This window comes from Salmo salar, chromosome 25 (assembly GCF_965601325.2).
Source record: "Salmo salar chromosome 25, fSalSal1, whole genome shotgun sequence".
Taxonomy (NCBI): domain Eukaryota; kingdom Metazoa; phylum Chordata; class Actinopteri; order Salmoniformes; family Salmonidae; genus Salmo; species Salmo salar.
The window spans coordinates 33,750,503-33,766,004 of NC_138315.1; positions in this window are offsets into that span (position 1 = coordinate 33,750,503).

Consider the following 15,502-nt stretch of genomic DNA (forward strand, 5'->3'; position numbering starts at 1 on the left):
TATCATTAATGTTTAATTCTGTGATTTAAATTACAACATTATTCCTAGTAGCCTATTCTATCAGCCGATTAAAGATTTGTTCAAAATTGAACTAAGCAAGCTGTAAAATCGACCAGTTTATATCTTAAAAAACACTGGCTGCTATAACTTTTCTAAAGGAAAAAAAACATGGCAATAGTTGAAATCACAATCAGAAACAGTCAGTAACATAGTAGACCGAATGCTATTGAAATGACAAACAAATCCCGCAAATAACGCAATTATAACGGTCTGTAGTCTTACCATCTGGCACTTACTGTAATACTGACACAATTTACCAGAAAATAGCCTTAAATTCAGTCAAGTGTTTCTCCACAGAGATGTCCACATGTGCAAAGGGCATCTGTCATAGCAGTCAAACAAATGAAATCAACAGTCATTAACTCAAAACCAGATCTTGCGCCTTGTAATAAAAGCAAATGATCTTTTCTCATGCAACATATTTAAATTACTTTAGTACATCACATTAGCTCCGCAAAGATAATTTGTTTGATGGAAACCCTAATTTGGCTTTGTATAAATATATAGGCAGTCATATAAGGCTTTAACCTTATCTCTTATCAACTGATCCATGATCCAACTGATTGCCACCATGGCCTATTTATTGCCTTAACTTACCTCATTTGCACTCACTGTATATAGACTTTTTGTTTTCTTTTGTTCTACTGTATTATTGACTGTATGTTTTGTTTATTCCATGTGTAACTCTGTTGTTGTATGTGTCGAATTGCTACGCTTTATCTTGGCCAGGTCGCAGTTGCAAATGAGAACTTGTTCTCAACTAGCCTACCTGGTTAAATAAAGGTGAAATAAAAGAAAATAAAAAAGGGGACCAACTCAGAAAAACTTGTATTTACTATTTTCCAACCCGACATACGTCTACGTCTGGGTGCGCAAATTAGTATGTTATTCATCATTTAGTTCCATCATTCATCAAATCTCTAATAATCGATTATACACACACAATTCATCATTATTTAAAAAAATATATATTCTCATATATTCACAGAATCAATATATAACGTAGAAATCTTAGGTACTCACATTAATGAACCACTCCATGTGCATTTCCAATGACTCCCCAGTGCTACATGGCAGGTTTACAAACACTCCCATTTTCACTGAAAAACCCTTTCTGAGTCACACTAAGTTTCACAGTAATCCCAACAAATCTTTATGTACATACATATTAAGGAGTTGTAAAACATCAGGCTTATCAATACCCCAGTCACACCCCTCATCTCGGCAGTGTTTTGAATAATATGCGGTAAAATGACAATCATCGGGTTCTTTCACTTCCTCCCCAGTTACCCACCAATGTTTTAGCCAAATTCACAATATCTTTGGTCATCTCCCCATCAACTAAGTTGTCAGAGTATAACCAGTCTAAAGAATCAAAATGGACATGTACCAATTGTTCACAACTCAGAGGAGTAGAAATGTTTATTCCACTAGTATCACAGTGAACCTCAATCACAAATTTGCATAGTAGATCTCTGGCCAACACATTTTTAGGACAATGTGGAAAGGCCAGGAAAGTGTGCGCTAAAGTCATGTCTCCCAACTTCACCATGAGTGGTTTAGTTAAGTGGTCAGTCATGGGCACTCCCGATACCCCAACCGAAATGACAGTAGCTTCAGACAGAGGTGGATCTGGGTATGATTTCGCATTAATAACCAATATGGTTGCCCCCGTATCGCATAGAAATTCAATCCACATACCTTCTATCTGAACTTGCACCAAGGGCGACTTAAAAAATATATATATACCAGGTAGGCTAGTTGAGAACAAGTTCTCATTTGCAACTGCGACCTGGCCAAGATGAAGCATAGCAATTTGACACATACAACACAGAGTTACACATGGAATAAACAAAACATACAGTCAATAATACAGTAGAACAAAAGAAAACAAAAGGTCTATATACAGTGAGTGCAAATGAGGTAATATAAGGGAGTTAAGGCAATACATAGACTGATGAGGAGAGGAGAGTAGTTTCACCAACTGTGGCACAAGATTAGCACTAACTTCCTCTTCTTCGTCTCGTCAGTACCCTGGGTTGTGCGCCGCTGTGTGTGGAGGGGCACTCAGCTAGGGTCCACGATCTGATGGTTTTAGGTTGCCCTGAGCATTTGGGAAATCTCTCTGAAAATGACTAGGTTGGCCACATACAAAGCAGCCATTGTAGGGACATAAACGGGAAGTGTGTCCAGGTTGATTGCAGGTATAGCAGATGAAAGTCTTTGAGCTTCCTCTTCCACGGCTTCTTTCCCGGGCTCGTTCTCCACCTCCCCGCAGGTGACCTGCTCCAATTCCTCTCGGCGGCCCTCCAGTTGCATATGGTTGTGGATGTGGGGATTTCCCTTGGTAGAAAACCAGCTGAGCCATCTGTAGTTTGCTGTTTTTCTTTGTCTTCTCCTTTTCGTCTATATCTGAGAATTGTCTTTCGGCATGTTTTATGTGTTCCCAGACCTCATCAAGCTCTTTGTACTCCCATCCCGCACAGTTCACACACACAGCTCCGTGCACTTCCAATTTTCTAAATAACCCCCAGTTCACTTCTGGCTTTCCCCTTTTTTTAAGTCTTTCATAGTCCTCAAGTCTCCGTTGTATTTCTTCCAATTTCTTCATGCTCATTGTCCCTCCTAGTGGAAAGCCACATTCCTTGTGGCACAGTGGGATCTCACTTGTTATCAACACTCCCCATAGTCTCGTCATGGATCGGGGACTATGAGGAAAGGAAAAACCATCCAGAATTTTTTTTTTTGAGGTCACTGTTTTCAATTCATTGTCTATTAGAAACTATATTGATGAGGAGCCTGGTTGCAGTTCCTATGGCTTTCACTAGATGTCAATAGTCTTTAGAAATTGGTTGATGTTTTTCTTTTGAGAAATTAAGAAGTAGGGCTGTTCATTGTGAGTGTCAAGCCAAGTGGACTCTTCTGTGTGGCGTGCGTGACCAGGAGCTCGCTCCACGTTGTTTTTATCCGCTATTGAACACAGTATATTCCGTCTTAAATTTTATTGATTATTTACGTTTTATGATATCTAAGGTTGGATTAGGAACATTGTTTGAAATGTTTGGACCAAGTTTACAGGTAACTTATTGGATACTTTGTAGTCATGTTGGGTGAGTTGAAACCAGTGTATTTCTGAATCAAATGCGCCAAATAAATGGACATTTTGGGGATATAAAGAAGGAATTTATCGAACAAAAGGACCATTTGTGATGTTTCTGGGACCTTTTGGAGTGCCAACAGAAGAAGATCTTCAAAGGTAAGGCATTTTTTCTATCGCTATTTCTGACTTTCGTGTCGCACGTGCCTGGTTGCAATAGGTTTTCATGTGTTGGTATGCGGGGCGCTGTCCTCAGATAATCGCATGGTTTGCTTTCGCCGTAAAGCCTTTTTTAAAATCTGACACGGTGGCTGGATTAACAACGAGTTAAGCTTTATTTTGATGTATTGCACTTGTGATTTTATGAAAGAGAAATATTTATAGTAATTTAATTTGAATTTGGTGCTCTGCATTTTCACCGGATGTTGTCGAGGTGGGACGCTAGCATCCCACTGATCCGAAATAAGTTAAAAATCAACATTTATTTCATATTTGAGATTCTTCAAATAGCCACCCATTGCCTTGGTGACAGCTTTGCACACTCTTGGCATTCTCTCAACCAGCTTCACCTGGAATGCTTTTCCAACAGTCTTGAAGGAGTTCCCACTTATGCTGAGCACTTGTTGGGTGCTTTTCCTTCACTCTGCTGTTCTCATCCCAAACCATCTCAATTTGGTTGAGGTCGGGGGATTGTGGAGGACAGGTCATCTGATGCAGCACTCCATCACTCTCCTTCGTAAAATAGCCCTTACACAGCCTGGAAATGTGTTGGGTCATTGTCCTGTTGAAAAACAAATGATAGTCCCACTAAGCCCAAACCAGATGGGATGGCGTATCACTGCAGAATGCTGTGGTATCCATGCTGGTTAAGTGTGCCTTGAATTCTAAATAAATCCCAGACATTGTCACCAGCAAAGCACCCCCATAACCATAACCATAACACCTCCTCCTCCATGCTTTACTGTGGGAAATACACATGCGGAGATCTTCCGTTCAACCACATCACGTCTCACAAAGACACGGCGGTTGGAACCAAAAATCTCAGATTTGGACTCCAGACCAAAGGACACATTTTCCGGATTGACTGACCTTCATGTCTTAATGGACGGTCGATTCTCTTTGCTTATTTGAGCTGTTCTTGCCATAATATGGACTTGGTCTTTTACCAAATATGGCCATCTTTGCTGTCTTTGTATCTAAGATAATTGTGTAGTTTAGAGTAATTATCGAGGTTAGCTAGCCAGGTTAGCTAGTGTTAGCTAGCTACATAGTTGCCTTGTAAGGTGTAGCACTGAAGCTATCGAGGTTACCTGGCCAGCTACACTTTCAAACAAAGTCAACAACGCGGCCACTGCTAGCTAGCCTACTTTACCAGCCAGCAGTACTGTATCATTTTAGTCATTTTAGTCAATAAGTTTTCTTTGTCATAGTTTGTCATAGTTTGATAATTGTGTAGTTTAGAGTAATTATCGAGGTTAGCTAGCCAGCTATCTTCGTCCGCCGCGCCACCGTTCTCCTATTTAGTCAACAACTGCTAGCAAGCTAGCCAACTTCTACCGACTAGCAGCACTGTAGAAACTAATACATTACAACGGAACGATTTGATTATTGTAGTGTTAGCTAGCTACATAGTTGTCTTTGCTGTCTTTGTATCTAAGATAATTGTGTAGTTTAGAGTAATTATCGAGGTTAGCTGGCCAGCTATTTTCGTCCCCCGCGTCGCCATTTCCAAACCTAGCCAACTATTACCGACGAGCAGCATTGTAGAAACTAAATACATTACAAAGGAACGTCTTGATTAGTGTTATGTTAGCTAGCTACATAGCTGCCTTTGTATCATGATAAGGTGTAGCACTGAAACTATCGAGGTTACCTAGCCAGCTAAACTTTCAAACAAAGTCAACAACGCAGCCACTGCTAGCTAGCCTACTTCACCAGCCAGCAGTACTGTATCATTTTAACCATTTTAGTCAAAAAGATTTTTGCAACGTAAGCTAACTTTCTGAACATTCGAAACGTGTAGTCCACATGTCATTCCAATCTCCTTTGCATTAGCGTAGCCTCTTCTGTAGCCTGTCAACTATGTGTCTGTCTATCCCTGTTCTCTCCCCTCTGCACAGGCCATACAAACGCTTCACACCGTGTGGCCGCTGCCACTCTAACCTGGTGGTCCCAGCGCGCACGACCCACGTGGAGTTCCAGGTCTCCGGCAGCCTCTGGAACTGCCGGTCTGCGGCCAACAAGGCAGAGTTCATCTCAGCCTATGCTACCCTCCAGTCCCTCGACTTCTTGGCGCTGACGGAAACATGGATTACCACAGATAACACTGCTACTCCTACTGCTCTCTCCTCGTCTGCCCACGTGTTCTCGCACACCCCGAGAGCTTCTGGTCAGTGGGGTGGTGGCACTGGGATCCTCATCTCTCCCAAGTGGACATTCTCTCTTTCTCCCCTGACCCATCTGTCTATCGCCTCCTTTGAATTCCATGCTGTCACAGTTACCAGCCCTTTCAAGCTTAACATCCTTATCATTTATCGCCCTCCAGGTTCCCTTGGAGAGTTCATCAATGAGCTTGATGCCTTGATAAGTTCCTTTCCTGAGGATGGCTCACCTCTCACAGTTCTGGGTGACTTTAACCTCCCCACGTCTACCTTTGACTCATTCCTCTCTGCCTCCTTCTTTCCACTCCTCTCCTCTTTTGACCTCACCCTCTCACCTTCCCCCCTACTCACAAGGCAGGCAATACGCTTGACCTCATCTTTACTAGATGCTGTTCTTCCACTAATCTCATTGCAACTCCCCTCCAAGTCTCCGACCACTACCTTGTATCCTTTTCCCTCTCGCTCTCATCCAACACGTCTCACTCTGCCCCTACTCGGATGGTATTACGCCGTCCCAACCTTCGCTCTCTCTCTCCCGCTACTCTCTCCTCTTCCATCCTATCATCTCTTCCCTCTGCTCAAACCTTCTCCAACCTATCTCCTGATTCTGCCTTCTCAACCCTCCTCTCCTCCCTTTCTGCATCCTTTGACTCTCCATGTCCCCTATCCTCCAGGCCGGCTCGGTCCTCCCCTCCTGCTCCGTGGCTCGACGACTCATTGCGAGCTCACAGAACAGGGCTCCGGGCAGCCGAGCGGAAATGGAGGAAAACTCGCCTCCCTGCGGACCTGGCATCCTTTCACTCCCTCCTCAATACATTTTCCTCTTCTGTCTCTGCTGCTAAAGCCACTTTCTACCACTCTAAATTCCAAGCATCTGCCTCTAACCCTAGGAAGCTCTTTGCCACCTTCTCCTCCCTCCTGAATCCTCCTCCCCCTCCCCCCCCTCCTCCCTCTCTGCGGATGACTTCGTCAACCATTTTGAAAAGAAGGTCGACGACATCCGATCCTCGTTTGCTAAGTCAAACGACACCGCTGGTCCTGCTCACACTGCCCTACCCTGTGCTTTGACCTCTTTCTCCCCTCTCTCTCCAGATGAAATCTCGCGTCTTGTGACGGCCGGCCGCCCAACAACCTGCCCGCTTGACCCTATCCCCTCCTCTCTTCTCCAGACCATTTCCGGAGACCTTCTCCCTTACCTCACCTCGCTCATCAACTCATCCTTGACCGCTGGCTACGTCCCTTCCGTCTTCAAGAGAGCGAGAGTTGCACCCCTTCTGAAAAAACCTACACTCGATCCCTCCGATGTCAACAACTACAGACCAGTATCCCTTCTTTCTTTTCTCTCCAAAACTCTTGAACGTGCCGTCCTTGGCCAGCTCTCCTGCTATCTCTCTCAGAATGACCTTCTTGATCCAAATCAGTCAGGTTTCAAGACTGGTCATTCAACTGAGACTGCTCTTCTCTGTGTCATGGAGGCTCTCCGCACTGCTAAAGCTAACTCTCTCTCCTCTGCTCGCATCCTTCTAGACCTATCTGCTGCCTTTGATACTGTGAACCATCAGATCCTCCTCTGCACCCTCTCCGAGTTGGGCATCTCCGGCGCGGCCCACGCTTGGATTGCGTCCTACCTGACAGGTCGCTCCTACCAGGTGGCATGGCGAGAATCTGTCTCCGCACCACGTGCTCTCACCACTGGTGTCCCCCAGGGCTCTGTTCTAGGCCCTCTCCTATTCTCGCTATACACCAAGTCACTTGGCTCTGTCATATCCTCACATGGTCTCTCCTATCATTGCTATGCAGACGACACACAATTAATCTTCTCCTTTCCCCCTTCTGATAACCAGGTGGCGAATCGCATCTCTGCATGTCTGGCAGACATATCAGTGTGGATGACGGATCACCACCTCAAGCTGAACCTCAGCAAGACGGAGCTGCTCTTCCTCGCGGGGAAGGACAGCCCGTTCCATGATCTCGCCATCACGGTTGACAACTCCATTGTGTCCTCCTCCCAGAGTGCTAAGAACCTTGGCGTGACCCTGGACAACACCCTGTCGTTCTCCACTAACATCAAGGCGGTGACCCGATCCTGTAGGTTCATGCTCTACAACATTCGCAGAGTACGACCCTGCCTCACACAGGAAGCGGCGCAGGTCCTAATCCAGGCACTTGTCATCTCCCGTCTGGATTACTGCAACTCGCTGTTGGCTGGGCTCCCTGCCTGTGCCATTAAACCCCTACAACTCATCCAGAATGCCGCAGCCCGTCTGGTGTTCAACCTTCCCAAGTTCTGTCACGTCACCCCGCTCCTCCGCTCTCTCCACTGGCTTGCAGTTGAAGCTCGCATCCGCTACAAGACCATGGTGCTTGCCTACGGAGCTGTGAGGGGAACGGCACCTCCGTACCTTCAGGCTCTGATCAGGCCCTACACCCAAACAAGGGCACTGCGTTCATCCACCTCTGGCCTGCTCGCCTCCCTACCTCTGAGGAAGCACAGTTCCCGCTCAGCCCAGTCAAAACTGTTCGCTGCTCTGGAACAAGCTCCCTCATGATGCCAGGACAGCGGAGTCAATCACCACCTTCCGGAGACACCTGAAACCCCACCTCTTCAAGGAATACCTAGGATAGCATAAAGTAATCCTTCTAACCCCCCCCCCCCCCTTAAAAGATTTAGATGCACTATTGTAAAGTGGTTGTTCCACTGGATATCATAAGGTGAATGTACCAATTTGTAAGTCGCTCTGGATAAGAGCGTCTGCTAAATGACTTAAATGTAAATGTAAATCTTCTGTATACCCCCCCTAAGAAGGCACACCTGTTAATTGAAATGCATTCCAGGTGACGATCTCATGAAGCTGGTTGAGAGAATGCCAAGAGTGTGCAAAGCTGTCATCAAGGCAAAGTGTGGCTATTTTAAGAATCTCAAATACAAAATATATTTTGATTTGTTTAACACTTTTTTGGTTACTACATGATTCCATGTGTTATTTCGTATTTTTGATGTCTTCACTATTATTCTACAATGTAGAAAATAGTAAAAATAAATAAATAAAAACCCTTGAATGAGAAGGTGTTCTAAAACATTTGACTGGTAGTGTATTTGTGTGTGTCACATATACACATGGCATGTGCTTGGGTACCACCTTGACATCTCTGATCTGCTTGCCTCAATAAATTAATGCCAGAACATAGTAGACAGGATTAGCTGTTTGTATCTAGTCTCCTAATAATTGCATAACGGTGCAAGTTAGACACATGTTATCTTTTGTTTGCATGTGAGCATGTCTTTTTTTGTCGGTCCTGTCAATGTTGAGTGATCACACATGCCTCAGCACACATAGAAGGTTACTTTGCCAGCTCGCAATTGTGTGCTAAAAGTGGGATGTTTCATAGTATTTCTGATTATTTTAACACCCCACCACAACTTACATATTTATTTATTTTTTACAGAAAACCACAGAACCACCACTGCAAGATAGGCCTACACTCTGATAAAAAGGTGCTATCTACAACCTAAAAGGATTCTTCCACTGTCCCCATAAAATAACCCTTTTTGGTTTCGGTTGAACCCCTTCTGTGTCTAGGTCGAACCTTTTTGGGCTCCATTCCACAGAGGGTTTTACATGGAACCAAAAACACTTCTACCTGGAACAAAAAGGGTTCTCCTTTGGTGACAGCCAAAGAACCCTGTTGGAACCCCTTTCTCAAAGAGTATAATTATCAAGTTTAGCCTGTTAAGTTTACACCAGTTCATTCTGTACTCAATCATCTGCCTGGTATTCAAGATAAAACGCAACATAGTACCACCACCTTTGAAGGTTTTCGTTAACCTCTGCTCAGACTTAAATAGCATTGTTCCAAGAACCTCCACTAGGGTGACTGTAGTATACTCAAACTGAGAAAAAGGAGACACAAGAGGGTACCCCACACTCATTTTAGATCCCAAGGGGTCTTTGTTTTCATACTGTATGCTGTCACTCATCACCATCTCCTTTGCCATCTTCTCATGTCTTTTCTTGGAATCTATCCATACACGCTCTCTCTCACACACACCCACACACAACTGTAGCATCTTGTTTACATTTCTCACATTTTGGACATCCAGCTTTGGCCTTGGATCGATCATGTTGCAATGAGATGGGTACAGAGGTATGTATGTACAGTGCTTTTCAGTGTGGCAGCAAATTAATTGAACAGGAGAAGAGGATGTGGTTGCTTGTGGAGGGAGAGCAGTGTGGGTGGTGGCTAGAACAGCTACAGTGATGCTGATTGGTTGCTCTGGCTCATCACTTCTTGACTAAAAGAAAGATAGATGTAGAAATTAGTTCGACCTTGCCATAGTTCAACAGCTGAAAAGCCTTCATTAACATACTCCCACGGGGGACCAGTACGGAGAAAAAAAATGTATGAAATGTATGCATTCAATACTGTAAGTCTGCTAAATGACTAAAATGTAAATGTAAAAAATGCGTCCCGCTGTTTGCAATCCCAAGGGTCCCAGCTACAACATGAATGGTCGTTTTGTTAGATAAAATCCTTCTTTATATCCCAAAAAGTCTATTTAGTTGGCGCCATCGATTTCCGTAATCCACTCGCTCAACATGCAGTTCAAAAAGCTGCCGTTAAACTTTCTTCAAACAAGTCAATCTACGTTTCTATTTAATCCTCAGGTATCCTAAAATGTAAATAAACTATAATATTTCATATGGAAAGAAGGCAAGTCAGTTAAGAACAAATTCTTATTTTCAATGACGGCCTAGGAACAGTGGGTTAACTGCCTTGTTCAGGGGCAGAACGACAGATTTGTACCTTGTCAGCTCGGGGATTTGAACTTGCAACCTTTCGGTTACTAGTCCAATGCTCTAACCACCAGGCTACACTGCCGCCCCTTTTCAATAGAAAAGTAAAATTAGTATGCGCGCGTCCTCTTCACCGCACGCCAACAGACTGATTTTGAACCGGGAGTCTTTGTACAAAAACTCAAAATTCTTGCTAGTTTTTGAAGAAACAAGCCTGAAACAATGAACAAAGACTTGACATCTAGTGGAAGCCATAGGAATCGCAATCCAGGAGCTGGAATTACATGGAACCCATAGCTTTCCACTATAAGAGCCTGGGAGCTCAAAAAAAAAAGAATTCTGGTTGGTTTTTCTTTGGAATTTCACCATATCAATTGTGTTATTCTCTCAGACATTATTCTAACATTTCTAGAAACTTCAACGTGTTTTCTATCCAATGCTATCAATTATATGCATATCCTGGCTTCTGGGCCTGAGTAACAAGCAGTTTACTTTGGGCACGTCAGTCAGGTGGAAATTCAGGAAAATTAACAAGGACAACACACAGGTCTTTCCATCATTGTATGATTTTTTTGTGTGCAAATGAACTCAAGCTTACGGACAATGTCAAATGTGATATAGCGAAGCACCTGAGTGAGTTGGGTGCACAATTACGCAGGTACTTTCCTGAAACGGATGACACAAACATCTCGATTCGTTGTCCCTTTCATGCCCTGCCTCCAGTCCACTTACGGATATCTGATCAAGAGAGCCTCATTGAAATTGCAACAAGCGGTTCTGTGAAAATTTAATTTAAAATCAGAAGCCACTGCTAGATTTCTGTTAAGACACTGATGCCCTTTGCAACCACGTACCTATGTGAGAGTGGATTCTCAGCCCTCACTAGCATGAAAACTAAATACAGGCACAGACTGTGGGTGGAAAGTAATTTAAGACTGAGACTCTCTCCAATACAACCCAACATTGCAGAGTTATGTGCATCCTTTCAAGCACACCCTTCTCATTAACCTGTGGTGAGTTATTCACAATTTTTGATAAACAAATAAGGTTTTATATGTAAGATGGTTAAATAAAGAGCAAAATGATTGATTATTATTATTATACACTGCTCAAAAAAATAAAGGGAACACTAAAATAACACATCCTATATCTGAATGAATGAAATAATCTTATTAAATACTTTTTTCTTTACATAGTTGAATGTGCTGACAACAAAATCACACAAAAATAATCAATGGAAATCCAATTTATCATCCCATGGAGGTCTGGATTTGGAGTCACACTCAAAATTAAAGTGGAAAACCACACTACAGGCTGATCCAACTTTGATGTAATGTCCTTAAAACAAGTCAAAATGAGGCTCAGTAGTGTGTGTGGCCTCCACATGCCTGTATGACCTCCCTACAATGCCTGGGCATGCTCCTGATGAGGTGGCGGATGGTCTCCTGAGGGATCTCCTCCCAGACCTGGACTAAAGCATCCGCCAACTCCTGGACAGTCTGTGGTGCAACGTGGCGTTGGTGGATGGAGCGGGACATGATGTCCCAGATGTGCTCAATTGGATTCAGGTCTGGGGAATGGGCGGGCCAGTCCATAGCATCAATGCCTTCCTCTTGCAGGAACTGCTGACACACTCCAGCCACATGAGGTCTAGCATTGTCTTGCATTAGGAGGAACCCAGGGCCAACCGCACCAGCATATGGTCTCACAAGGGGTCTGAGGATCTCATCTCGGTACCTAATGGCAGTCAGGCTACCACTGGCGAGCACATGGATGGCTGTGCGGCCCCCCAAAGAAATGCCACCCCACACCATGACTGACCCACCGCCAAACCGGTCATGCTGGAGGATGTTGCAGGCAGCAGAATGTTCTCCACGGCGTCTCCAGACTCCGTCACGTCTGTCACGTGCTCAGTGTGAACCTGCTTTCATCTGTGAAGAGCACAGGGCGCCAGTGGCGAATTTGCCAATCTTGGTGTTCTCTGGCAAATGCCAAACGTCCTGCACGGTGTTGGGCTGTAAGCACAACCCCCACCTATGGACGTCGGGCCCTCATACCACCCTCATGGAGTCTGTTTCTGACCGTTTGAGCAGACACATGCACATTTGTGGCCTGCTGGAGGTCATTTTGCAGGGCTCTGGCAGTGCTCCTCCTGCTCCTCCTTGCATAAAGGCGGAGGTAGCGGTCCTGCTGCTGGGTTGTTGCCCTCCTACGGCCTCCTCCACGTCTCCGGATGTACTGGCCTGTCTCCTGGTAGCGCCTCCATGCTCTGGACACTACGCTGACAGACACAGCAATCCTTCTTGCCACAGCTCACATTGATGTGCCATCCTGGATGAGCTGCACTACCTGAGCCACTTGTGTGGGTTGTAGACTCCGTCTCATGCTACCACTAGAGTGAAAACACCGGCAGCATTCAAAAGTGACCAAAACATCAGCCAGGAAGCAACTTGGAGTTACATTGTGTTGTTTAAGCGTTCCCTTTATTTGTTTGAGCAGTGTATTATTATTTGTGCCCTGGTCCTATAAGAGCTCTTTGTCATTTCCCACAAGCCGGGTTGTGACAAAAACTCACACTCATTCTTGTGTTTAATACATGTATCGTATAGTGTGTGTGTGGCAGGTTTACAATGATGGCAAAAAACAACATTTCATAGTGCGCTGACCCTGGTGCTAGAGGAGGTACGCAGCTGGAGGTTGAATGTTTGAAGGGGTACGGGACTATAAAACGTTTGGGAACCACTGTTCTAAACCATCACTTTCTACTACATATAATAAGACAATTAAATTATATCTTTACATTAAAAACCAATGTCTATCAGAATTCCAGTCATTCCAATTAATGTTATACCCCTTGATCTTCAAGACTAGGTCTTGGAAATATGGAAGTATAGATTAGCCAAATGATTTTACCTGAGCATAACACCAAAACTAAAGACTTATTAGACAGCCCTACTCTGTTGTTTATTTTCAAGGGAAAATCCACAGATGAAACAATAGCAAAATGGACCCCCCTCCCCACCTCTGTTTTTGTAAAAAGCTGAGGGATGGGCCTGGAGAAATGTAACCACTCTCAAATTAATAGACAGAGCTATGGATGCGAGGACTGACCATCCATGATATGAAAATGATTGTTTTAACCATGTTATGAGGCTATACAGTGTTGGTTTACATTTACAATGTTTACAAACACTGGAGAAAAACAAGCTTATATTTTGGGTTCTCATGGAGTGTGACAGTTGAACTAAGCTCAAGAGGCATGTATAAATTCTAATCAATGGATATATATAAATCCAAAAAAGGATGTAGCAACAACAGATTGCCTCTTTAAGTCTTTCAAAAGTGTGCGAGTTTGAGCTTGTGTGCATTAGGCCTATGGATTTATTTATTTTTTCAGCATGAATTAGATTGAGCAATACAAGTCCCAATTTTATTCCATAGGCTTGGATCTGCACTATGCAGCTGTTGCAAGAGCACATTTTTCACTGGCTGTCCACTGGTTTCACAAACAATGATTTATAGGCACCTTAAACTTCTTGAATTCAACCATTATTGGGTTCAAATACACATTTAGATTTGTGAACAGCCATCCACAACAACCACAATCCGTAAGGCGCAAATATCTAAATGAGAGAGCAGCAGTGTGATTCACATCAATGCCCTATGTAGATATCAATAATAAGTGATCTCTGTATCGCCGTAGACTACACCTCTGCTGTCATCCTTACCTCCAAGAGTTTATTCAAGTCGGATCATCTTTGGATGCCGACAGCAGTCACATCATTGGAAGACATAGCTTCGACTGTAGACTACAAAAAGCCTATTCCTGCTATTTTCCCCCGATTGATCAAACACATTTGGTGTGTCATCATAGTGGTCTCTGACTTGTGGTCAGACTCGCTCAGGTGGAACAAACTTTTATCAATGCTGATTTGAATGTCATTGAAAACAAGAGTCATTGGGAAAATAGAAAGGATGTTTTTTCAATCATCTTTTCTAAATTTAAAAGTAATCCTCAAAGTAATCATCTAGTTTTTCAAAAGTATCTGTAATCTGATTACAATATTTTAGCTGGTAACGGATTACAGTTACTTTTTGTAATCCTTACATCAAATCAACAGATTATATGTAAATAATCCGTCACTCCCCAACCCTAAATTCAGTTAAACAGGTTAATGTAAAATAATGAATTATGTTGTCTTACAATTATGGCACTTCCAAAGCCGTTTCATGCTGACTATTAGGGTCGTGTCAATCATGTTATATACTTAGGCTATTGTAACATGACATGTGCCAGCATTGTATCCCTACTGTCAGAGGCCCAGGCTTTCATGGCAAGGCTGTTAGAGCTCACTTTGCCATGTATGAGCCCAGGATAGAGTCCCTGTTGCAGCTTTCACTTTCTTCCGCTACATTGGTGGCAGTGTTGGGATCATGTCCAGTGCTCTCACGTCTAGTGATGGCATCTAGTGGTGGGAAGCATTCTCACCGCGTGTTTGCTATGCGGGTACGCTTCTTGAGAGAGGAGCAATGCTGTAAAACAGTATGTGTGTCCCAAATGACATCCTATTCCATACATAGCCCTATGGGCCCAGGTCAAAAGCAGAGCACTAGGGAAAAGAGTGATATTTGGAATGCAATCAGGGCATGGGATCATTGTAGGCTGCTGGCTCCACCCAGATGCCTAGGTTTTTCTGACACCTACAGGTCTGTGTGGAAGAACACACTCATGTGAATTAAACTTTAATTCCAATTCAATTATTGAATTTGAGTTTAACACACCCACAAGAAGTAGAGTTTGAATTTCATTGGAATTAAATAAAATATAATTTATTCAATGAAATGAAAATGGCTAATTTATTCTATAGATCACTATACACGTTTATTTCGACATGATGTATGTTATCTTATTATAAATTGAGTGTACAAAACATTATGAACACAGTCTTTCCACGACATGGACTGACCAGGTAAATCCAGGTGAAAACTATGATCGCGTTTTGATTTCACTTGTTAAATCAACTTCAATCAGTGTAGATGAAGGAGAGGAGACAGATTAAAGAATCATTTTTAAGCCTTGAGACAATTGAGACATGGATTGTGTATGTGTGCCATTCAGAGAATGAAATGTGTTACATTTTAGGTAAATTAATTACCCATCATCATCG